Genomic DNA, 25,249 nt, shown 5'->3' on the forward strand with positions numbered 1-25,249 from the left:
CCTTGAAAGATGTGCCGTAATTCATGCAGTGCTGGTGTTGGTTTGGGACACCACTATGTGGCTTCAGCTATGCAGGCTGTCAGACCAGGTGATGGAAATGATCGAACAAGTGATCTCACCTGGCCTTGAGATATCCCTACTAAATAGTAATATTTTAAGTTTTATTTTAATAGGAATATTATATTCCTATTTTTAAGGAAAAATTTTAAGGAAGAAATTTTAAGGAAGAAATATCTCCCACCACTTTCACATTTGTGGCCAGAATGACTATACTTTCTTTCCAGGAAAGAGCTAGATCTGAGCTTAGACCTGGGTTCCAACACTCCCTAGAGCTTACTGTATCTGGTGGGACATCTTTGAGCAGGATGAGAGGTATTTTGCTTACTTTCACATTAAGTTTCCATTTGACCTGCTCCTCAGGCTATAGCGACCTGTCATGTGGACATCTTATCCAACTAGATGATCTTTAAGGTCTCTTCCAATGCAAACTGTTCTATGATTCTATGAGTTGCCTTGCTGGAAGAGATCCAGCCAGCTTTGTTCAGTTAAGGCAGTATCTTGCCTTTGTCACGGCAAAGTCTTGACCACACACACAATGGCATTTTCTACTTCTATGGGTCATGCCATCGTCATGCCTCGCTGGTGCTTGGGTGCTGCTTGCCTTCTCCCTGAGGCGTGTGGAGCCCTGCGCTCCTCACCAGGCTGGGCACAGGACCCCAGCAGCACTGGCCATCTCCTTGCCATCCCCACACACCAGGAGCTGTGCGCGGCGCTGCTTTCCAGAGTGACTGCTGCAACCCCAGACAGAGTTAGCCAGGGTTTAAAGGGACTGCTGCCCTCCAGGCACAAGCTGGAGCATTCAAGGAGTTTAGAAAAGCCAGAAAGCTGCTGAAAACAACATTTTACTCTCAGTGTCTAACATCATCACACCAGTCCTGCTTAAATAAATAAACTCTGACGGGAATCCCCCCTCTCCCCTCCCTTCATTCCTTGCTTTAATAAAACTTGTCACAGTGCTGTTTTTTTTTTTTTTTTCCCCAGTCAGCAGATTTTTAGGCTGGTTAATGAGGGGGAAAAATTTCTCTTCTCTCTCCCCCCCACCCCCCAATTGCCTCCTCTTTCTTTCATGTCAGGGGCCAAGTTTGGATTGGAGCCTGGTGAAGTTTCTGTGTCATTTCCTGTTGCTGCCCTCCTCGACACTCGCTCCCGCGCTCTGCTCCGCTCTCCTCTCCTCCTGCAGGCGCACAAGGCGTCCGCCCTCCCGGCTGGCGGCTTTTGGGGAGGATGTGAGAGGGCAGGGGCATACCTCACGCTCTCGCCTGTCACGCCGCATTCCTACTTTTGCCGTCCCCACAGGCTCAGCTCCCAGCCTGCTGCTGGCAACGCCGGAGAAACCGAATGGTAAAACAACTTTCTTCTCTCCAAGCAGCTTGGCTGTACTTCCCAGGCTGCTGCGAACCCACGGCGGTGAGAACAAAAATGTCCTTCTCTCTTGCAAACTTCGCCACCGATGGCTGTGGTCCGTCCATGCAGGTGGTGGGGAGCGAGGCAGCTGCGGGGTCCTGGCGCTGTGGGTTTGAGTGGTGGATGGTTGAGGGTGGGTGGTTGAGGGGCTGTGGTGCGGTCCTGCAGGGTGAAGGGACCGTGGCTGGGCAGTGCCAGTTGTGCGGGAGCCCGCTGTGGGTCTCACTCCATAGGAGAGGTCAGCATCTGCGAGGACTGGCACAGATGCTGTGTTGCAGATGCTGTTGGCTTGATGTGACTGATGGAAAAAAAGAGCTGTTTAAGGGAGGGAGAAACTTCTGTACAGAAGCCAGGAAGGCAGTGAACGGAGGTGAGGGAAAGAGCAAGGAGGGTGCTCAGCGTTTTCACTTACGTGTTTGTCTTTGAGCTTCAGTCTAGTGTTTACAGGTTTCTCCTAGGACTTGCTTGCCGTAGCGTTAACGGGATTTGTGTGTGTGTAAGGTCCTGGCGATTGCTTTTCTGACCAGAAAGGACTGATACTTGCGAGAAACTGTATTACACTTGCTTGGAGGAGCGGGCACAAATCAGCTGGCATCTGTGAAAACCTGCCTGTGATGCCTTTCCTCTGCCATTTCCTTATTTGCTCTCTAAACGCACATATATTTATTTATTTGGTAGGAAAATGACACAAATGCTTGTGCTTTAAAGTGGAGTGACTGTGACTTCATGTACTATTTCTGTCATTCCTGACTCGTTCAGTCTTGACTGTTTCTTGGACAAACAAGGCGTAACAAACTGACGGGTAAATCCTGAAGCATGTGCTGTAGCTGGTTCCCGGAGCTTTCAGAGTTAAAAGGCTTTCTTGAATTCACTGTCACACAGCAGTAAATTTCAGCGTGTCAGTAAGTGAGGGGGGAAAAAAGCGCTTGCAGAGCGTTATACGCTGTCAGATAGAGCCGGCGCTGCACAACCCTGGGGTCTTCACAGGCAGGATTAGTTCCCAACACCTCCAGCTACACAGCAGCATTTAGAAAGGTCAATTATATGTAGAGCATTTAACAGCTAATTATAAGGGGGTAGGGGGAAAGCCCTGGATTGTCCCTGGGAAAAATGACCCTAAGGCTTTGTGTACAGTGTGTTTACCTCCAAGTCGTTGCTTTATTCATGTTGCTCCATCAAGTCCCCCTACTTTTATGTTAGTTTTGCAGTAGAGTCCCCTCTGCCCCCTCCCCAGTGGGAATGCAGTGGAAGGAGGTGCAAGATGGGGAATATAGAAAGGGGGCTTTGGGCACACCCAGAGCACATCAGACCTTTGCCCTGGCCTCCAGCCAAGTCACATCACCTCCCATGGCTGGGGAAAGTTCGAGCTCCCTGTCCAGCCTTGGCATCCCTTGTCTTGCTGCCATAAGCACTGGGGGACCCAGGAGACCTTGCTGACAGCTTTGCCTGGAGTCAGTTTCTAGGTAAAAGCTCAAGGTTTGTTTCACAGTTCCTATTTGAAAGCCACATTCTTTTAAAAACTAAGTTGAATAGGAAATACTTTTGGGTTTTCCCATCTCCCAGACTCTGAGTACTGCGCCACTGCTTACTGATCTATTAAAAAGTTTTCTTCACCTTCAGCATTCCCCACAGCTGGCTTGTACCTGTACAAGTGAGCTGGTCTTGACGGTCTGTGCTACCACACTGGTGATACACATGGGTTGGTCTGAGACAACTTCTGCGTATTGGTGGGAGTTAGGATGGGCCAGGGCACTCTAGAAAGGCAGTTTGGATGCGGTCACGTTGTTTCAGAGTGTAAGAGAGTTTAATAGTATGTAGGCGTCAGGCCGTGCCAGTTGGCTTCAGGGCTGAAGAATGGGCTCTGGCACGGTTTAGTTTACTAGCAGAGACAGAGCCAAGAGACTAATGAGCTCATGCAACAGAGGGCGGAGAGAAGCTGTAGCAGGAGTCACTCCCAGCACCTGTAAGGAGCTGAAGAAACAGTATTTACCTGGAACTGTGCTCTGTATTTCTTGATATGAAAGGAAATGGAGTGTCAGACTGACATTTTTGCAGGGGTCCAACAGGCAACTCAGCTCTGAGGTGAATTGAGTCATTGCCCATTCAAGGTGACGGGGTGGGCTAACTGTGCTTCAGTTGCTGCTTTTGGGTGCTTGAATGGTGGCTAGGACTTGACCTCCTCTAGAAATCCATCCATATATATAGGTGTTGAGAGATGAGCCTCTGTCTCAAAAGCAGCTTTTGGGAGTCTTTTTCTAAATTTTTTTTAGCACCTTTACCTATAGGTGCTATAGTGGGAGATGAATATAGTTTAACCCTTAATTATTTAGGATCTAAACGTGAATCCACTTTATTTTAAGCTGACCTCACTCCACTGATTTCAGTGAAGTTATTCCTGATTTACAGCTGTTGAGGGCAGATAAGAACCATGTGCTGTTTTCTGCAACTTGCAAAGGAGAAAGCAAGACAAGAGAAACCCACTCAGGGTGAGATCATGATGGGAACTGAAGGGTCTTGAGTACCACCAAGAACTTTCTGGCTATTTTGGCTTTCTTGCTTGCCCTAAATTGCAGCTTTTTGTTCTGTTAATGGAACCCTGTTCTATGCAAAAGCAAATGCTGGGTCCCTACTTTTACATAGAACTGCTGTAAAAGCAAAGACCAGGGTCCCTGTTCCATCTCTCTCCTTGTGTGTGTTCTCCACACCACGCTTTCAGTGCTCATGTAGCCTGGACAGATGAGTCAGGGGATGGAGATTCCAGTTCTGCTGCTTACCTTGGGAAAGTGCTCTGGAGCCCAACAGACTTTACTGTCTGGAAAGATTTCCTGTTGCACAACATAAATTGTCTGTTTCAGTTTAATCCTGTTGTCTTAAATTACCTCACCAAAGTACTACCTTGAGTAAAGCTCTCTCTTCATGGCTACTTCACTGCAGTGGGGGAACCAGTATTGTGAGAGGCTTCAGCTTGTGAAGACTCTCTGCCAGAAGGTGGAGTGAGCATGTGATTTACCTTCCCCCCTTCTTAGTTTTGCACAAGGCCAGGGTGAACAGTTTTTGCTTTGTAACAGTGGATCAGTGCTACTTCTAGTCCCTGAGCCAGACCCTTTGCTGCTCCATAAGCCCATGGTGGCCACTGAGATCTCCAGGAGACATCTCCCACCACTGGTGGCTTGCCATGGCTCTGGTGGTCGTTTTCTCTGAGCTGCTTTCCCCTGCATCAGTGCTTGAGCTTCTTGTAATGCTCCCTGTCCTGCCTGAGGTTGCTCCAAGGATGCTCTGCTGCTGCCTAGTAGCATGTTGCCTGATATCTGCATCAGTTCTGATGGGGTTTACCCAGGGAATAGCAGCAGTGTTTGAGGTAGCCTTGGCCTGCTAATGCTTGAGGGTGCTTTCGGGCTCTATCCTAGATGTCCCCAGGCTGAATCAGACACACTGTGTTCATCCACTTTGCTCTTGTGTAGCTCCAGCTCCAGTTCTTGTGGTATTTAAGTGCTGATGCACAAATTAAGGTAACATTTACATGCTCTAGTGAGTTTTCAGCTCCCCTGCTGAAGGAAAACAAATCTCTTTTTTTCCTTCTAATGCAGTGCCACTACCTGAGGACAGGCCTTGTCTCCTTGCTCTGAGGAGGTGTTGATCCCTGCTCTGTTTATGGAACATTGCCATAGCAGTGAGAATATGTAGCGGAAATGGTCAGGATCAACCAGATGATATCCCCACTGCCGGACAAACATAGCCAAAAAGGTGCATGCCCCCTTCCCTCTCCAAACATATCCTGTTTGCTCTGGCTATTTTAAAAGCATATTTGGTGCTGGAGACTGAAGCTTGCTATCAGTTTGAGCCTTGCCACCATGTGACTCACAGCTGTTTAAAAGGGATTAATGCTGAGGCTGGAAGGACAGTTCTTGTTCTTCTGTACACTGGCTTGGGGCTGCCTGATGTGTTGTTACTTGTGGCAGAGTCACTTGCTTCCCAGAAAATCGGTTAATGGCAAGAACAGCTCAAAGCCAGAGGCTTTTGCTCCTTACTCCTGACTTCTTCTGGAGTTGAACTGGTGAGAAGGAGGTGAGAGGCCTCTGCATCCCATCAGCAATCCCCTCAGTCATCCTCTCCCTCCCTGGAAGTGTTATTTTTGGTTAATTCATGCAAGTCTGGGCCTCCTTGGTCTATCCTGTGGGAGGAAGCTCAAGACTGGAATTTTGTAATAAAAGCCAGATTTTTCTCTGGAGGCAGAGTGGAGGAGGCCACTCCTGTTGCTTCTCCAGTTCTTGTTAGTTCTTGATCAGCCTAATCTGTTAACTGTGAAAGGTTTTCTTTCCCTGCTGAGAATAAGCTTGCCTCTGAGGAAGGTCAGCATTGGGCTGATCACTCTGAGATACCTGATTTCTGCAGAGCCACTAGTGGGAATCCCAGCTCAAGCTGTCTCGTGGTTTCAGTCCAGCTGGACAAGCTGCTTGGACCTCATCTTCCTGATGCAAGTTCCCAGCAGTTTGCTGGGGATGAGTCTTTCTGAATGCGCCTTAGACCATGTGCACTGTTGCAGAACCACGGTGTTGCTAAAACCAAGGATTTTCCCTCCAGTGTCCTTTGCCAGAGTTAGTTTGCTCTTACGCTGAGGAGCACAGAGCAGTCTGTCAACTTCCACACCAGCAGCAGCTGGTTTTCACTGGAGCAAACATGTCTTTGAACCTGCAATTTGGAGAGTGTTCTCAGAGGCTTTCTGTGGTTATGAAAAAAATGCAGATCTGGCCCTCTGATTTAATCTGTGACCATGATATTTCAATGTTCTCCTCCTCCTCCATTGACCGTTGGCAATGAAAAGACCACCACTCCCTGCTGTCTCATTTTGGACTGTCTTTGAAGGGGGGGTTGTTTGTACAGGGACTGGTGTAGTGGGAAGCTGAGAACATCTGAAGTTGCCATAATTTAAATATGCAGGTACTACCTTTACTTAAATACATATAGAAAGCTTGCTAATTAAATCTGAGTTTGCTTCTTGGTCACCAGTCAGTGTACTAAGGATAGAGGTAACAACACCTGAAGCTGATATTTCATCCTCACTGGTACCTGACAATACTACCTGTGGGATACTCTTCAGAGTTTCCCAGCTGGGCTTAATTTCACTAGCTTAATAATATACATCTTGTGCTGCTTTTATTTTACTAGTCACTGTGACTCTCCTCTGACATAGCTTAAATTATGCTTGGATTATTTCTTTTTTCTTTGTCTTTATTAATGCATACATGGTCTGTGTTGTCTTCAGAGATTTATTTTTCTTTAATGAAATCAGCCTTCTTTTCCTGGCTAGTGTATAGTGTATGACTGTCACATTCAAATATATGCTTTCAAGTTCAGACCTTTCCCTCAAACATATTACTTTACACTCCATTTGGCTGTGTTAAACTGCAGTGCTGATTTACTATATCAGTGACCATGAAAGACTCAAATTCTTCTGACTCCTGTTTTGTTGTTTCTCTCTATTTACTATCAACAATACTCCAGTTTTTAGAATAGTTGGCAGATCGTAAGCTTAAATTTCTTATTTCTTTTCCTCCACTTGACACAATGATTACAATCAGGTTAATATATTTAGCAGATTTGGAGCTGATTACAGACCAAGTACAAAAAGCTCTCCTGAGAGCAATGATGCCATGAATGTCACAGCAGCATGTGGCGCCAGGTACCAAGTGTGTACAGGAATGAAAGGGTAAAGTTCTGTCCAAACTGCAGGGAAGATCCCTCATTTCTCTTCCACAAGCAGAGGCCGAAAGCAGGGAGTGATAACTGCTGGTGACAGTCCTCCTTGCTTCGTTTTTTTTCTTGAAGAAGTCTGTAAGTGTTCTCTGCTGTGGTTCAGAGGTGAGAAAGGTGCTTTTCAGCAAGCTAAGGAGGCTTGAACTGCACCAAGCCTGCAAGGGGGGTTCCTGTCTCCTCCTGAGTTTTGTGTCCAAAAAATTGTCACCTTTCTTCTTCTCTGTCCCAAACCTGCAACTGTTGGCCTATATGGAAGCTCTGGGTATGAGATTTGGTCAGCCAGAATATAATAGCTTTCAGTATTGGGTCTTACTGTTTAAAAAGCAAATGAATGCAAAATTGGGAATTCCTTCTTTTTCTTTTTTTTTTTTTTTTTTTTTGCCTACTTGAAGAATCCCAGGCTAGGCAAACCTGCCAGGCATGCTAACTCTTCCTGACAAACTGCTTTAAAACAGGCATTGCATGTAGTGACAGCAACTGTGGCAGCAGAAACCCTTCCCAGAGAGGAAAGAGTGCACCATACTCAAGTCAGCCTTCATCTTCTGCGTGCGCCTTCCTGCAGGGTCTGCATCCCCTCTCCTTCAGGTGGATGCTCTGTCAGGTGATGCACTGCTAGTGAGAACCTCAAGCTGATATTTAGGAAAGGCTTCTCTGCCATGTCAACCAGCTTCTGAGAAGACCAAGCCAGTAGGTAGGTGCCTATTCAACTATAAGTCTGGGCTTAAGTATTTCCAGCTGACTGGCACTCAGCATCTTCTCACTCGGCACACGGGAACACCTAATTGCCCTGCACAGACACCCTGTCTCCCTGGACTGTACCTGTACACTTAGAGGTTCTGAGTCACTCCTCAGAAATTCAGTGCTCTCCTTTTGACTGTGTTGAATGCCTGAACACTTAAGATAGGTGCTCCAGGTCATGCTGCTGGGTGGGATGTCTACAGGTTCATTATTGTGACACCAAGGATTTTTATTAAATGTGGCCTGAAGTCAACTTTCCATAGCTCAGCTTTTGCAGGTGCAAAGGACAGGCTACAATCCAGAGAAGTGTTGTTGGCCGTAATCAGTGTTTGCAAAGCAGTATGCTAGGCACTGCCTGTTGTTACTAAGAGAAATTATGCATGTTAGGAAAGGGATCACATGGCTATCACACTACGCAATCTGACTTTATTTTTCAACAACACTAAATACTCACTGATTCTGTCCAGACCTCGCCTGTTCTGTAATTTTCTATAGTTGTCTCTGAAGCAGGAGCTTGCTTGTAAAAAAAGCATCCAAGACACTAGTTTGTTCTCTGCACAGCTTTAACTGTGCAGCTGGCTGCCAAGCATCACACAGCAGAGCAGAAAGCAAGGCAAAAAAGTGCTCGTGAATCACCATGGAACAACATCAGATGAGCCAAGCAGGCCCATGTGATGTTAGGCAGGGCTCAAGAATTTTGTTCCTTTAGCTTCAACCCAGGGGGCAAATTTGTTCATTTCCCTGGCATTGCGACAATGATAAAGCCTTTGCACCCATTTACCCTGAATGGGTAGTGTTCAAGCTCTGAAACTCTTGCTGTTCCTATCATGTGTGATAATAGCAGTTAAAGGAAAGATGGAGATTCGGTGGGATCAATTCTTATGTACACTTAGCTGTTTTTATCCCCTCGTGAGTATATAAAATATCCTTAAAGCAAGTGTAAGTGGTGTCATCAAAGTAGAAGTAGATTCCAGAATCAGACAAATAGGTTCCCTGCTGTGAAGTATGTTTTGTAAACATTTGTGGGGAGATGGATACCAAAATGGGAGTTGTCACCTATCCCTCTGAGACAGATGCTGAGGATGAAGTGCTGACATCTGACAGCCACAATGGATGTTGGAGGGAAATTTTAGGAAGGTTGGGCACCTGTGTCTGTGGTCACCGAATGTTCCAGTGGTTCATCTTTCCCATGCAGGTTCCTGACCCTTATCTGGGTGGGTACCAGTTGGCTTGGACTAAAACCATGTGAGATAGCTGTGCAATAGCATACAGTCAAGTTCCAGCACCCACGCTTGAGCCACTGTTCATTACTATAGAAATTTGCTACTATAGAATTCACTACTACAGAAACAGCATAACAGCTTTCTTCACCTTTGATTCTTTCCTCTCATGGCAGAGGTCACATAGTTTGGGTCAGCTCAGAGATAAAGTGAAAGCATACAGCAAACAGCAAAAGACAACCTGAACTGGGGAGGAAAGAATAAAGGCATTTTCTGGGAAATAGAGGAATGCAGGCAAAAATATGAGGAAAACCACCTGCTTAAGAGAAGGAACCATGAACTTCTTTTTCCATGTCTCCTGGACAGCCTGGAGTTATTTCACAAAAGCACATCTTAAAGCAGGCATGCTAAATTATAATCCTATTGCAGTGGCTCTTTGGGACCTAATCTACCCCATAGAACCACTGTGGATCTAAGGGGAAGTCTAAATGCATCTGGAAGAGCTAAGAAGCCTGTGTCCTCCAGCAGTCCAACATTCATGACAGTAGGAAGGTTATCTTATCCAACTGCAAAACAGGAGTGCTACCTGGAAGCCATCTGTCAGAGGTTTCATTACGTTTTGCTTGCAACATGCTGGAAAAATGAAAAGCTCTATGTGACTGCTTTGTGTTATTAATGAGTGAAGGCTGGAAAAAATCCCCATGACTTTCTGTTGTACATGTTTTTTGAGAAAAGACATGCTATCCATGGTGAGACCTCACAGCATGCTAATTCTCAAAGCATATATGCAAACGTTTGAAACCGGAAGGTTTGTTGACCCTGGAAGAAAAAGCAGATTCCAAACAGGCACTCAGAAAAAAATTTACTGTTTCCTCAATATATGCCCTTGCTTTATGGATGAATGGATGCAGTTTGCCTGTGTTGCGGTTTAATCCTGTTTATCTTCTGAATTTGCATACATTTTATTTCTGGACAGTTATAGTTTCAAGAGCTGGCCATAAGGTAGGCAGCTGAAGAGTCACATCACCTCTTCCATCCTCTCTCTCACTGAATTTCCAAGCTTGGGGTCTTGCTTTTGACCAGAAATTTTGTGATGGGGACTGTAGGGACTAGGTTACAGGGAAAATGTGAACCTCCATCAGGGTTTGAACTTTGGTCTGCAGAAAACAACCTGCTATTTCAATCTGCAAAATCACTTTGGCCCATAAGGACCTACAGATTAAAAACTCATCATAAAGGAAAGCTTAACATAAAATCTCCATGGCTTTTTAGGGAAATTAGTTCCCATTGTAGGGAAATTGTTGTTCCCATTGAACCATGTGACTTAGAGAAGTAAACCTCCTCAGAAATCTTCAGGAGGAGACATGGACTGCTTGAGGGTATCTGTGAGGATTTCTCCCCCCCCCCCCAGCTGTTGCACTGCTGTGGCGCAATATACAGTAACAAGTCTTTCCTGTAAGGTTCAAAGGACAAAGAGAAGAAGTCAATGCTAAGGCAGGCTCCAGTTTTTGTGGGGGGACATCTGTGATCCCTCGTTCCTTCTTCTGTTTAACCTGTTATATCACTATGCAGAGTCTGGTGCTATAGGACGATACCAAATTGTTCTGTTTGACTTCAGTTCACCTTTATTTTCCCTTTCAGTCTGAACGTAGGGTCATTACTGCTGCTGTTTACCAGGAAGCACTGTAGAAAAATTCTAGCATGCATTTATATTTATTTGTATTTAAATAACATCCGATACATTCTGGAGGATAGACAGCATGGAGTAGCTATAGTTCTGTTTCCAAAGAGTTTAAATGGTATCCTTGGCAAGAAAATAGAGAGGAAGAAAAGATCTGTTACATGTGCCTGCGTATTGCCTCTAGAATAGGATCAAAGTTAGGGAAAGAAACTATGTTTTTGTTTCTCCACAGTTGTTAGAGTTCACAAACTTCCCAAGACCCACATTTCAAGGCTTTCATCAACCAGATTTTGTACATTTACATTTGTTCAAAATAGTTTCCAGGCAGTGGGTGATTAGTGGTTAGAAATGGCTTGCAGTTTGGTGATAATTTGATTAAGTGAAAGCCTTAGGAAAATGAGCATTCCAGATCTTTCATGTTTCTCTCCTTCACCTGTGGATCATGACTCCTTCCCCACCCAATCTCACAGGAGGCATCTCCTCTATCTCCTGCATTTCAGAAAGGAACAGATGAATGCTAGTCAGGAAAGACAGGAGGATGCCTCTAGCCAAAATGAGCAGCAGGAAAAGACATTAACCCCGAAAAAATGCCACTTTTACATTTTTCCAGGAGAACTTAAAATGCAGTAATTATATCAGTTTCCCCAAGAACTCCGTGTGCTCTGGTTCGTTTGGATTAATTTAGCATTAAGGACTGTGCTGCGCTACTGCACGCTATGGAGTTATAGTGTCTTCAGACACTATAGTGGAGGAAGCCCAAGATTCATGGTAATTTGAGAAGACTCCCATCTCCTCAACATGTTAAGGAGGGCACCCCCCACTAGCATCATCTTGAGCAGCACTTCTCCATCTCTAAGTCTGAAGCAGTCTGCAGACAAATGAAGATGACCCATACCTGTACATTTCCATGCTGGCCAGTGAGCCAGCAAAGAAAATGGGGAAAATAAAAATAAGAGGTAAATAGTCAAAGCTTGGCCAATTTTTTAATTATGTATAAATGAGAATAATTTTCTAATGTTGTGCAAGCTGGGCCATGGATTTTATCTTTTTTTTTTTGTAAAAAGGTGAAGTGGTATAAAAGTATAGCTTGACCTATCAGTCCTTGCTAAGAAAAGGAACATCTTGTGTCCTGCTCCCTCATTCGTAAGTGGGGAGAGTGGAAGGGAGAGTTAGTGCTTAAATACTTAAGTAGGTACTTTTACAAAAATCTTTACTTCAGGAAATTTTGGTTAAAAGTATTGTTTTAAAAGCGATGATATCTTGCTGCCTTCCTGTAAAAACTGTGGATATATGCCTGTGATAATCACTGACTCAGTATTTCGAGTTGGTGGGAATGGATTTACAAATGTTTGGACTTACTGCACACATGGCTTTACAAACAGCTGCTTGAAGTGGTTTTGCAGATCTCCTTGTGATAATGACATATCATTCGTGTCTCCAAATCACAGGCTTCTTAATACCAACACAGTGCTACCCGGGGTGGCAGAAGGAGAGAAACACTCTCTCCTTACTTGTGTCCTGGAGACTTTTCCAGCACTTGGCAAGCCAGCATGGCCCTGCATGGAGCAGCCAACACTAGGCACTGTCTCATGTCCTTCTGGCCCCCATGTCACAAAGTAGGCCAACCCAGCTGTTTTCATAAGTACTTAAATAAAAGGTAAAAAAAGGACCAGTGAGACCATTCAGTCCATCTTCCTGAATAATGGCAGCCACAGATTTCCCTTGAATTAACTCCCATTGCAATTACAGCAGGCATCTGACCTTTGTTTTTCAAGTGGTACCATTCTTGGCAGTGATAATTCCACCACTGCCAGCAGCTGACATGGGTGCAGCCATTACTGTCTCTCTTCTTGGCCCTGTGTCCCTTTGAAGCTGCATATGTGACATTAGTGGTCCATGTATCCTTGCTTGGGACACCCTGAGCTGTAGCACATTCTCTCAAACAGTGCATCCAACTTAATTTACAGGACCTGTGTATGAAGAACACGTGAGATCCTTCAGGAAGATTTTCAGTCTAAACCTATTTAAAACTTTATATGGAAAAAGAAAGGTCTGAAAGTTCCCACTCAGCAGGATAGTATGCATGAGACTCAGTTAATTCACCTTGAAAGAGGCCTGTAAGAGAACTTGCAAATGCATGCTGCATTAGGGATGGGACATGGGTGAATGCACAAGAGCAGCACCAGATAAACAGAAAACATTGCAGCAGCCTAGCTAGGAGGTCATGGGATCCGTGTAGCTGGCAGCATTGCTAAGCAGATCGCTTTGCGCTGTGGCCGTTTTTTTTCTCACAGATGGGATAAAAATAAGATAGATTAAGTATATCCAAGAAAAAATAGTTTTGCAAAGGCTTGAGCAAGCTGCCAATGTCAGCAAAGAGAGCCAGTAATGTAAGCAAACTTCAGAGAAGGAAAGCTGCAGAGCGTCCTGCAGGAGAGAGCAAAGGGGACCAGCTTTGCACGCTGGCTGGATGTGGGGTGAGGGGTTGGATGGGCGATTAGGTTGATTTGTGTCTTCTGTGTTTACCAAGGCAGATCCCAATGGAGAGGAAGGTTTTTCTTTTAGCTGATAAATATTCCTGCCTCCAATTTAAAATGTTTTTCCCCCCTTCTGTGGCCCTTTGAGTTAACCTCTGCCATGCCAGGTCATTCAGGCTGATAGCTAGGTGCTGAGGAAATCTGGAACTCCTGTCATATCTTTTAATGTCTGTTCTGTTTCTTCAGGGTTGGATGTACATTTGGCTTTGATCTTGCACCCAGCTTTCCAGCAGATCCCTAGGAATGACCAATTTAGGCAAGATGAGGAACTGCTCCCTTAAACTGGATCTTGTATCAACACAGTGAGCAGCAATGCCTCAGCTGTCTGGGCGGTAGGGTGCTCCCCAGTGAGAAGGAAACTGCAGTTAGGATGTACGATGGAACAAAAGCAGATGGTGTATCAGAGCTTTGTGGGGCTCAGATGAACAATAGTTACTGCTTCTCGGTGGCTCTGTAGTAACTGGCTGTGAGCTTGGTCTCAGGCAGTGGGAGATCATCTGCCTTCATTTAGTCAGCTGTGAGAGCAGCTTCCCGGTGATTTCTGCTCTTCCTTTCCTTTCTTTTTGTGAGTCACTACTGCTGGGTCAAGTCTAACAGTCTACTGCGGCTCCATACATTAAGTCTTCAGGGGTGCTGATGCATAGAAAAGCCCCTTACACAGCAATAAGAGGGGGACACCAAGGCTGAAACTCTGATTTGGCAGTACTTACTCTGCTTTGGGGAGGTGTAAATGGCAAGGGGCATGGCCGGAGGGAACAAAGGCTAGAGGATATCATTCCCCACTAAGTAACAGTTATTTGCTGGTCTCTGGAGTAGTTACTTCAGATGGGTTTTTAAACGCACTTAATTCAGACAGAAGTAATCTTGGTGAAAGGGGGGTTGGGCTTGTGTAGGGAACATTCTGGGGATAAACATCTGCCTCTTTTTGGTTGACAACCATATTTGTTACATTAAACAAATACCACTATCTGACCCAGAGAGCTTGTGGAAGGAGGCCAGAAAATAAACTTCTTTGCTACTGACAAGATAATGGATCGGGGGAAAAAAAAAACATTGCAGTGGTAAAAAAACAAAACAAAACCAAAAAACTCAGTCAAAAAGCTGCTTCTCATTTCTTTTTACATTGCCTTGAAAATTAAGACAAGTGTAGTTTTTCAGCTCAGCCTCACTTCGTAAAGTTGTTGGGTTTTACACTTGGCAAAAGAGAATGATAACTTTCCTTTCCCACGTTGCTTGAGAACCACATTAGAAGTGTGTCTGAGTGGCAAAGTTCATTCCCCTCCATGCGTTAGAGCCAGGGGGTTGATGTGCTTTGTATGAGAAATAATAACCAAATGCAAAAATTGTGTCAAGACTCTCAGACAGCCAAGAGGGAGTTGGATCTAGGCATTCACCTTGGTCCTCTACAGCTGGTGTCTGTCTGTCTGTATCTGTGGAAGCAACACCATTGATGCCAATGCACTGATTCCTCTGTCTGGCCAGGCCGCATTGGTCTCCCATATGGGTATGATGCAATTTCCTTTGCTTCTTTATTGGGAGATTAAAGGAGCTGCCTCCTCTCCCTTTTCATTGTAGATAATTTATTGATTCTGGATTTAATAACTTCTTGTATTTGAAGGTTTCCTACAGATGCATTAGGAGCAAATGTGAACATTGCAATGACAGCATTTTTAAGGCAAGTATCTACAGTATAGGCTACCTGCTTCCTGATCCCCCTATTGTATAGATAAAAATTCACATACATAGCCTAGATGTCATTTCAAAGGCAGTTTTGGTTAATAGGTATTGTTTCTTATAGTAAATTTAAGAGGGAAATTATATGTTGGTAAGTTCAGTGGTGACATTAAGAACTGCTTTAGAAAGTTCCGAATTCTCCTCTTCATGTTTGGCTGATTGGGTGATGCTTGTGCTCTCAGGAGAGTGAGACACTACTCCTTATCATCAAGTTTTACGTCTGGAGGTCTCTCCTATGCAGAAGCTTTCTTTGGCTCTCTTGTAGGCAACAAATGGTATCTGCCATAATGAGTCAGTAGTGTTATGTAGGGATTTACTTTAATAAGACATTGAGCTGGAGATTTGGCTGAAGTTGTTAACTCCAGTCCACCTGCTCTAGGGGCCAGACAGATGTAATTCCATAAGGTCTCACAGGGCTATACTATCTTAGCACATGCCATCTCATCCGCTGGGAGCTGACCTTGCAGCTGTGAGTTTAGCTGTGCTGAGCTGACAGGTTGGCTTTGCTGAAGCTGTTTTGTCACTGCAGTCCTGTGCCCCACAGATAAGCTCTGCTGTGGGACCACAAGGGAATGCTTGTTCTTCAGCCCAGGTGGTGAAGTTGTGCCCTTTTGGGCTCTCCGAGGCCTTGGAGGACACCTTGGGGGACTTGCCACATGACGTGACGTGGCTGTTCGTTCAGGGCACAGCTAACTAGAGCTATTTATTTATTTTTATTGCTAAGCACAGGAGTGGCATGGCATGAAGAAATATAGATGTCTCTCAGCTTTGCAGCAAGTTGCAGAGACCACTTTCTGGCAAGTTTGGGTTGCTTCTGTGTTTCCAGTTGTCTCATTTTCTCAGATGTAGAAGGCTCCCTTGGGTCTGAAACTCTGGCCTTAACGTTTCCAAGGACTGTTTCTTTCTGCAGCAGTTCTGATGTTGTAGGGTTTTGTTTGTTTGTTTGTCTGTTTTTCAAAGCAAGTCTGTAGGGGAATGTTCTTTCCAATTGTATCTCCTTGGTGTTGTCAGCCCTGTTGGTGATACATGTTCAGGTCCCTGGGCTGCCACAGACTGGTAGTGTGGGTGACCATCTCAGATGGGGTTTTGTGAAATTAAACTCGGAGCAGTGCCCTGCTTTACCACCAGGTTGTGAAAAGCAGTGTTTTGGAGACTGGGAGCTGTTTGGGCACTGCAGTAGATGGCAGCTGCATTAAGTACATCCTCAAAACTTGCATTAAATGAGATCTTGTGCTAGTTTCAGCAGAGACTCTAACAAGAAAGTTCTTGCATGCCTGTGAGAAGTCTCTCTTGCCTGGAGCCAAGACATGGAGGAGAAGCAGCTGACACAGCCACCATTGCTCTGCTTATCTTGTGTGTTTCTGTTGAGGGCTGAGCTTTGGCCAAGAGTGACTTCTGTCTCCATGCAGATGCTTTGCCATGGCTCTGTCTGGGCATGCATTCTGGCTAGGAGGAGCCAGGTAACAGCTCTGCAACATGGCCGAGGACAACACCTGCCCAGGGAGGTCTTCTCATCCTGTATGATGCTGGGAAGCATGTGCTTGAATTGGCTAAGCTGTGGTGCTGAAGGAAAGGAGACTCTCCTCAGCTCCTGGGAAGAAGCATGCATGTCTAGTTATGTTGCAGGTGGCTTCAAACTAAGATTTGTCCTGACTGGCTCATTGCGGAAGGTCTAGGAGGATGCTCCTCTAAGGGTTAGGTGGTTACCAACACGTATGGGAACTGAATTATGGCTTGAACCTATGCTTGTGTCCTCAGCCTAAAGTGCTGCGTAGGCTTGTGGTACTCCTGTTTTGCAACTGAGCTGAAGATGGTCAGTCAGAATGTATGAGAGGCATGTTTGCATGTCTGTTAAAGGTATGTAAAGCAATCTGGTTGACTTGCTTAATTAAGGCAGTGTTGCAGAAGGATCTTGTCATCCATAGCAGGAGTACAGTCTTTCTGCATCTATCCATTTGCAATGCCCTGTGGGTCAGTACATTCCAACTCCACATTCTGTCTGCTATAAGTAAATAATTAGTAATTCTCCCCATGAGAACCCCCAAATCTAACTGGCCAACTGATGAACAGTAAAGAGCAATGAGTGGCTGCTAATGCTGCAGAAACAGCCTTTAGCAGAGGCAGCTCAGCAGCTGATAATTATCTCCTTCAGGGAGAAGCTTTGCAGGGGGAGTTCCCACCTCACTGGATCTTTCCTTCACTTGGAATTATTTTGGTTGTATATCTTGATTCAGCATGCCTCCAGTCCTTTTAGTTGGTATGAAGAGTCACAGCTGGAGTTTCTGTATATAGAGGCCCATAAGGGCTTGCAAAGCTCTTTTCTTTGAACGCATTGACACTTCTCCCTGTGGTAGGGCAGTGAGTGATAGACAGGGTTTAGCAGTCATGATAAGCCCCAGGGTAGGTTGGGAAGGCACTTGAACAATGTTGCACAGAAGATTTTAGGGCTTTACTTTGGTAGAAAGATGGATCCATCTGTATTGATTCTGCATAGCCTTGCAATGAACACAGTCTATATTCTTTGTAATGATACCTTTTTATTTCCTCCTCAAATAAAAGGTTGCTTTACTTACCTGGATTTACAACTCCACCAGCCAAACTCTATGAATAAATTCCCCAGTAAAGACATAGCTAGTCTCTGCCAACAAGCTTCTTTTTTTTTTTTGTTGTTGTTGTTGTTGACGTACTTTATTTCTTGGAAGGAGAAACTAAGCAGCAAATAGAGTTCCTGGCCCCAGCATGAGGTACTCTGTTTGCATAGCCATTACAGGTGTGTGTTTTTTCACACGTCTCATTGACAAAGTGTTATTGGCAAATGCTTATGTACAAAATGAGCCAATGTCACTTACCTCCTCCATCTGCTGGAAAAGGTCCGGTCCTACTCACCCACATTTACCAAAAGTTTAATGGAGAGACCTGCAGAGCTGATGGCATGGTGATAGATGCAGTAGAGAACAGAAAGAGGTTTTCATTGTCTTTTTCATGCTGCAGAGCTTTTCATCGTCTTAACAGAGGAAACTGGAAACACAAACTGAATAAATGGATCTGATGATGCTGGGCTGTGAACAGATTTTGAACCCCCAATCTCTCCAGCACATCAGCACTTAGCCCTCAGTCTCCTGAGTTATTCAACAGCCCTCTTAAATAGGCCAATTATTTCTCTATGCAAGAGCGACTCAGATTTTCCTTTCTGTTGACTATGAAATATATATTTAGGTTTCTTCAGGAAAGCCCATTTTTATTTGCAATTTGAGTGAAATCAATATTCCAAAATGGCATTTCGATAAAATCAAAATTGTAAAGTAAACAGGGTAATGAGAAGACAAGCACTGTAAACAGATTTTCAAGTGACAGAAAGTTGATATAGTTGATATATATTTTCAAATATATAACTTGATTTCACAGTGATAAATATGGGAGACTGATATCATATGATCTAGAACTACAGAGGGAGACGAACAATGTGAAAATCTCCTTAGCTAGTGGCAGCCTACAAGTGTATCTGGGACTCCCCTGGGTTGAAGAGGGAGGGCAGGTATTGTTTTTATGTATGCTCTTGGCTGGAAAGAGGTAACTTTACGCTATACGTAGAGCCTCTAGTGTTGCAGCAAGTAAACTCCTGGATTTTTTGCCTCAACATTGGGATGCATAGGGCTTAAAGGAGGAAGAGGCCATAAGGGAAGGGCTTCGGGGGGGTCATTGCATGAGTCAGTTTTGCATTGATGCCCAAGCTGATGGTGCTGGAATCACTATTGCTCCTATGTGCAAATCCCCCAGCTTTACCTACCTTTTCACATGCTGCACAAATGACTCCCTCTTGCTTTTCCCAGGAACGCGCGGTGTGTTTCTGCTCTGCTAAGCAGTGGCTGTGTTCCAAGCAGCAGCGGCTGCGTTTTTATGCTCTTGTATTGGAACAGGACTCGCATAGTTTGAATCATCACTTGCAGTCACCCACAACAGAAACGCTTGTGATTAAAAACTTGTGAGATCATCCTTGTAGCTTGCAAAAACAGGTTTGGCATCTTCCTGAGGAGAAAAGCAGCTGGAAGACTGAAGAAATTATATGCCCCCAGCTGTGAAAGTTGACAGAAAGGAGGCAAGTGTAGAAGTGCCACATTACCCAAAAATGACTTTGAGGTGGTGGATGAATAGCAAACAATGCTGTATTTTTTTTTTATTTTCTTAATAGCAGTATCCCTCCCTAAAATGTCATCCTGATTTCCCAAGGGATTGTAAGAGTCAAAGCTGTTTGACCAGAGAGGGGTAAATGGACCTAACTCACCTATGAATCAAGCTTTCTAAATTAATTACTATTATTTTGATTAGAAAGAAAGTTTGGGAACACTTCAACATGAAACGAAAGAAGCTTACAAGAAAGTAATTGAAGTAATAATCTGTTTGAGAGAAGAATTGAGGTATGATTTCAAATTGGTTAAAAAAAAAAAGACGTAGATGCTGAAAATCAATACAACCAGTGTCTCCTACCTTTGCAGAGCTGGTGAGCAGGGAGGTGACGTGGTAGATGAGGAGGGTATTGCTTTGGGTTTGGAGTTCTTCACCCTGGTTCATTTTTCAGGCTTCTCACCACATGCACATGCATTTTTGAGAGTGGGAAGTTTCCCATCCATCGGTGAGCGATGCAAGGGGTCGGTGCATCTGTGTGATGTCCGTGGTGTCCAGCAATGGACTGAGCTTTGCTGAGCTGCCATTTGCCACCTCGCTGATTTTAGTCGGCTGCTCCGGATTTCCAAACAATGGTGAATTTTTCAATTTGGGAAGCTGCTGTTGACGTCACTTTAAAGGTGGGATTGGGCATTTTCTTTGATGGGGGAATCACATGTGGTGCTGCTACACTTTGCTGCCAGGAGCCTAAGGTAAGACCTAGACCTCTCAAACTTTCCTGTTTTTTGCCTTAATCCAGGGAATTAGGCTGGCATCTTTCTTATTCCTGCTGGTTAGAGAAACTTGGAGCTTTCATTAGATGCTGGATTTTGATCTTACCTAATAAAAAGCAAAGAAAATTCATGCATGCAGGGTCTGGCAGGGGGATTGAATATTTGTGCAATATGAAAGGTCCTCTCAGGTGCGGCTTATGCTGTATGGTTTTTGTAGTGTTCAGCAAAGGCTTGTCAGTGCTGGGGTTTCCTGTTGCTCATAGCATTCCTTTACTATTACTTTTCTTTTTTGTCTTGCTTTGTAGAATTTGATCTCTGCTTTAAATTATGTCTCCGGTAATGTGTGCACTTTGATTATTGCAATGTGCCTCGCTGAATAGGGATCATTCCCTTCCTCAACCTCAATTCACTTCACCTTGGCTTATAACTTTACTTTCTGGGGAAGAGAAAGGTTTGTTTTCTTTTGGGATTGCTGGAGATGATGGTCTTTGATTTCTATGTCCATGGCCTGAAATCGTTCTCAAATCCAGCCTGTCATATTGAAATGATTTACTTCTTTCATTGTTTGAATCTCCCCATTATTTCTTGCCAATTCTGTGTGCGAGAACGTTCATTCCTGCGTTTACCAGGGCTTTCTGCATCTGGCTGGACTGGTAGGTTCACATCTGTCTTTCATAAGGAGGATTTTGCAGACAAGAACTCCCTGGAAAGGGATTAAGCCTTTTTGTTGTTGTTGTTGGTCCTGCATTTGTTGACACTGAGAGAATGATACATGCTGTGCACGAGACACACTGCAACAAATGCATGTCCCTTTGCGGGAATGGATGTAATTGTCTTTTTGCCCTTAGTCACCTATATTACAACTTACATTAATGAGAAGCCAGCAAGTGCTCATAGTGCAACAACCCATGCAGTGCAGAGCAGCTGTGAGGTTGTGGCAGAAGGTTGTTTGGTAATTCCGAGGCAGTGTCCAAAATGGATAAAGCAGGACTTTGAGTGGCTGCATATTAGTATTTTCACATCTTCTTAGGCCTGTTTATATACTAATTCCCTGTACATCAGGGAATTCTATACGTTTGCTAATGATGGATAATATGAGAAAAGTTCTGTCCGTGCACTGAACTAGCTCTTCTTATGTTTCTGAGGGTCTGCTAGACTTTTTTAGATTAATAGATAGGTAAAGTGTTAGATAAATAGATTTTTTTTAATATCTTCATTCCCTTGCCTGGGATGGTTGAAGTGCCTACGCCCTGACCTCCGAGTAGTTACCATCAGTATTTATGTGGTGTCTGCAGGTAAAATTGTGTCTGAACACCTTGAATAGGCTTGTTGAAAGACCTATGAAGCAGAGAAGCTTTCCCCCAACGTAGAGGTCCTTCAGGCCTGAGATCACATAGGCAGTTGTGGGGCAGAGAAGGAAGCAGCTTGGCTGTTTTTAGTTTACTCTGACACTGATTTCTCTTGGTGGCCTTGGGCAAGTCAATTACCTTCGTGGTTTAGCTTTGTCAGTTGTGAAAGGTAAATATGCTATGCTGGTTTTACAGCATGGATGGTGTTTTTGAGAGTTAATTAGTTGGTGTTTGAGGCCCAATAGTTTTATGTAAGGGTTATTCATTAAGTCCTTGGTCCCTTTGCTCACAAGGGTGTTAACTGCTCTCTGCTTTTGGGATGGCTCTGATGAGAAGAGAGTAAAGGCTTATGGAAGTAAGTGTGTGATTAAGGAAGCAAGCGTGGGGTAAAACAGATTTCCCCAGGCAAGAAACTGAGTAGTTATTGGCCGATTGGCTTTCCTTTTGGCACGTGTTCTTGAAAAGGCCCCAGTTCAGGGAGCACCCCAGGATGACCCCACATTCATCTTGGAACTTTCAGGACTGCTCACTCACTTTCAGAGGTGTTCAGCCACATAAGGACAGGAAGGACCTAAAATTCACTCCCGCTCCTATCTGTGTGGCCAGGTGAGGAAGTCAGGAACATAATTTCATGGACCATAAATACTAATAATTCCAGGTACTTATGATTTGAGCATGCACGTTAATGTGGTGTGAGCTCTCTCCCCTGGCTGGAGTCAGTGTAATCACACTTAGGACCTGTTTGTCTTGGCAGAATTGCCCTTATGAATGAGGTAACTTAGGAAAAGACATTCCTTTGCTCATGGCAAATAGCTAAAAATATCTGAACTTCCCACAGGCCTGGGGCGGAGAGCAGGAGTTGGGGTAAAACTCAGATCAGGGACCTCTGGAGATGCAATTTTGAGCTCCTTTACAGAGCTGAGCAGGGGCTGCAGGTCCCTTTCACCCTGCTCACACCACGTTTGTTGGACCGGACTTTACCATGGAGCATGTCTTGGGGCTCAAAATGCTTTGTTCATCACTCAGAGCATGTAAGTTATAGCGAATGACCTCTGTTCATGCTGAAAACCCTGTTTTACTTCTCAGCGACTTACATATTGAGTTTACAAGAGTGATGCAAGAGCCTCTGCTCTGCAAATATCCGTGAGAGCATTTTGGACAATGACTGCTGCTTTGGGACAGAATACACAGCACTTTATTAAACTAAGATGGGTTGAAGGTTAATATGCTTTTCTTCTGCCCTTTAAAATGAAAATTTAGTAGCTTTTCTCTTTGATGATGGGAAGAGATGCTTATAAAGACTTAGGGCTGTTAAACTACCCAGACATGCAGAAATGGCCTAAACTGACCAAAGGCTAATAGTTGCTTTTTGTGCACGTGTGCCTGTGTTTAAGGGAATGATTTCAAATGAAACAAAAAAAAAGCATAATTTCACAACTCGAAAGAAGCTAATGAGGTGATGCAGTTATGCCTCCCTCCCCAAAGATCTGGCTCCAAGCCTTCACAGACAAAGAAAAGAGCTTGCTCAGGTAGTGTTTATTATGCAGTGAGAGTTCCTGTTACCGCTTTTCCCATGCAGCTGGAACGACAGCCCTGTGTGTTTTTATGTGTGCATGCATGTGCTTACTTAGAGGCACTTCATAAATCACATTTGAAAAGTGCTTTTTTTGGTGTGTGTTTTGGAATTTGGCAATAAACAAGTCAACTAACAGAAAAATCAAACCTGGGATTGGTTCAGTCACCAGCTCCAGGGGGAGGGACGCTCCCAAGATCAAATATTTGTAAGTGCACAGTAGCTGGAATGGGTGTATCAGCTACTTTTTTGGCAAGGCTGAAGTTGCTTGATTATTAAGAATCATTCTTTATTATTTATGTCACCCATCTGAGGCTGCTGTATCTCTGCAGATGTGCCCTAAAGCAGGGAAGCAAAGCAGAGGCAGTGCAGCCAGACTGCTTATGTTTTATTGGAAAGCACTGCTTTCATTGCGAGAACAGCTTTTTACAGCCAGCCAGCTCCATCTGTCCTTGTTTCCCTTCCAGGAATGCAAGGGGCTGAGGAGAACGAGAAGTGGGGAAATGCAACTTTGATTGAAACTCTGGGGGACCATGAAAGAGAGCAGAAAGGAAAGCAAGAAAGCCATAAAAACACTGTAGTGGGGGCCAAAAAAAGAATGGCACAGTCCTGAGAGTGTGACAGGGCAGCAGGAGCTGTGGCTCCTCTTTTCTCAGGATGCTTTTTTGACTCTTGCTGTGGAGTCCTCCAGTTTGTAGTCTTCACTAAAGAGGCTGGATTGAGACTTGCTTCTTTTTGAAGTCCAAGGGAATGTGGCTATGTTTTTTCTCATTTCCTCTTGAAGTGGCTGCAATGGAAATGGCTGTACCTGTCTATGAGGGTGACTTATGGATCCCACTCACTGTCACTCAAAATCTTTACATTAGCCTTTGGTACCCCACAGAGTGCTGGGAGATGCTGTATGGAGAACTGAGGGCAGGAGGGATGTAAAGCTTGATCTGCGTGAGCATTTAGGCACTTGTGTGCATCAGTAAAGAATCCAGACCAGACACCAGTTCTCCCAGATCCAGGTTGAAGGCTGCGGGAGCCAAATGCCAAGCTGCCAGCAATTTTTCTGCCTCTATGAGCAGGGCCCACTTGAGGCATCCAGTAGATGTTTGCCTTGTGTGGCTGATGACTGAAGCAGGGAAATATTTGCGGTCTTCTTTACCTAGACAGCTGGGCTGGCAGGCTTTTCTTATGTTGCTCCTGAGAGAAAAGCAGCAGTGTGGACCATCAGGGCTGCTGTAAGGGACACAGCCCTTCCTCACCTGGGTTGCAAAACTCAAATCTGCCCATGCGGTTGTAAAACTTCACACCAAGGCTCTGCCCCATGGCTTTTGGGCTCAGGGCTGCGCAGCTGCTGAGCTTCCCCAGAAGGAGAAGGCAACTCGCTCAGCAGGGCTCTCTATTCCCTTCAGGATGTGGAAATTATTAAGCCCTCCTGAGGCTGAGCTGGGGTTTGGAAGCGCATCTCTTGTTTCCTGAGCTCCACTGACAAGGTTGCAGAAGGTGGCTGTTGTGTGCACTTTTGTGATGGAGAGTGGCTGTGACTGCTGGGCTTTGTGCCGAAGAACGTGCTGTCAGTGTGGCAAGAGCCCGCTGGAGGAGATGTGTCCTTCAGGGGTACTTAGCTGAGCTGGTGGTGTTCCCGGGCATGCGCAGCAGATGCCAACCTTAGATGTCAAAGTAAGTCTAGGTGTGAAGAAATTTAGTGAGGTGTCTCGGCAGGAAACCAGTATTTTTTTTGGTGACTCATTTTGTTAGTGTTAAGCACTTATCTTCTCCCTGAAGTGAAATTTGTGTGCCTGATCGCTGTGTGATGAATCCTGCCTTAAGTGGTATGCCCAAGGTGAGAAATTAAATGAGTGCAAAAAAAAAGTAGGCAGAGCCCAAGCTGCTGCTCTGAGGTTTTCATTCTCCTGTACAGCTGGGACCAACCTTATGGCTTTTTCTTTGCTATGGCTGATGTGGTAACACCAGCAAAACACTTCATACCAGTGGTCACAGCTCTGGCTCTCTCTTCTGTTGTACTATCTGTCACTATCTGTCATAGTGACTGCAGAGAGAAGCTAACTTGTCTGCATCTTTTCCTTTTCTCTTTGCTTTGCCAGAACGATGCATTTATTTGGGTTAGGTGTCAGGCAGCATCCACGGCTGGAACACCACCACACTGACTGCCAGAATCAAGTCGCTACTGGTCACTCACTGAATGCTTGGCTATTTCAGGCTTTGGCACTCTGCAACACGTAGGTGATGATTTACAAATGTTACGTTGTGGAAGCTCATATCCAAATCACGCTCTGCTTTATAAAATGCGTTGGA

At 44.7% G+C, this 25,249-nt stretch overlaps 1 protein-coding gene across 2 annotated transcripts in view; it reads left to right on the forward strand.

The window, feature by feature from the left end:
- Positions 1-25,249, forward strand: part of EVA1A (eva-1 homolog A, regulator of programmed cell death) — a 208,311-nt gene that overhangs the window by 143,124 nt on the left and 39,938 nt on the right. Inside the window, exon 1 of one of the 2 annotated variants that reach the window (XM_030490824.1) lies at positions 1,401-1,467. The exons of the other annotated variant lie outside the window; for it this stretch is intronic. The gene's annotated coding sequence lies outside the window, so the exon portion shown is untranslated. Of the gene's footprint in view, positions 1-1,400; positions 1,468-25,249 lie in introns of those variants that run through there. 2 annotated transcript variants of the gene reach the window in all.

This window comes from Strigops habroptila, chromosome 6 (assembly GCF_004027225.2).
Source record: "Strigops habroptila isolate Jane chromosome 6, bStrHab1.2.pri, whole genome shotgun sequence".
NCBI classification, from domain to species: Eukaryota; Metazoa; Chordata; class Aves; order Psittaciformes; family Psittacidae; genus Strigops; species Strigops habroptila.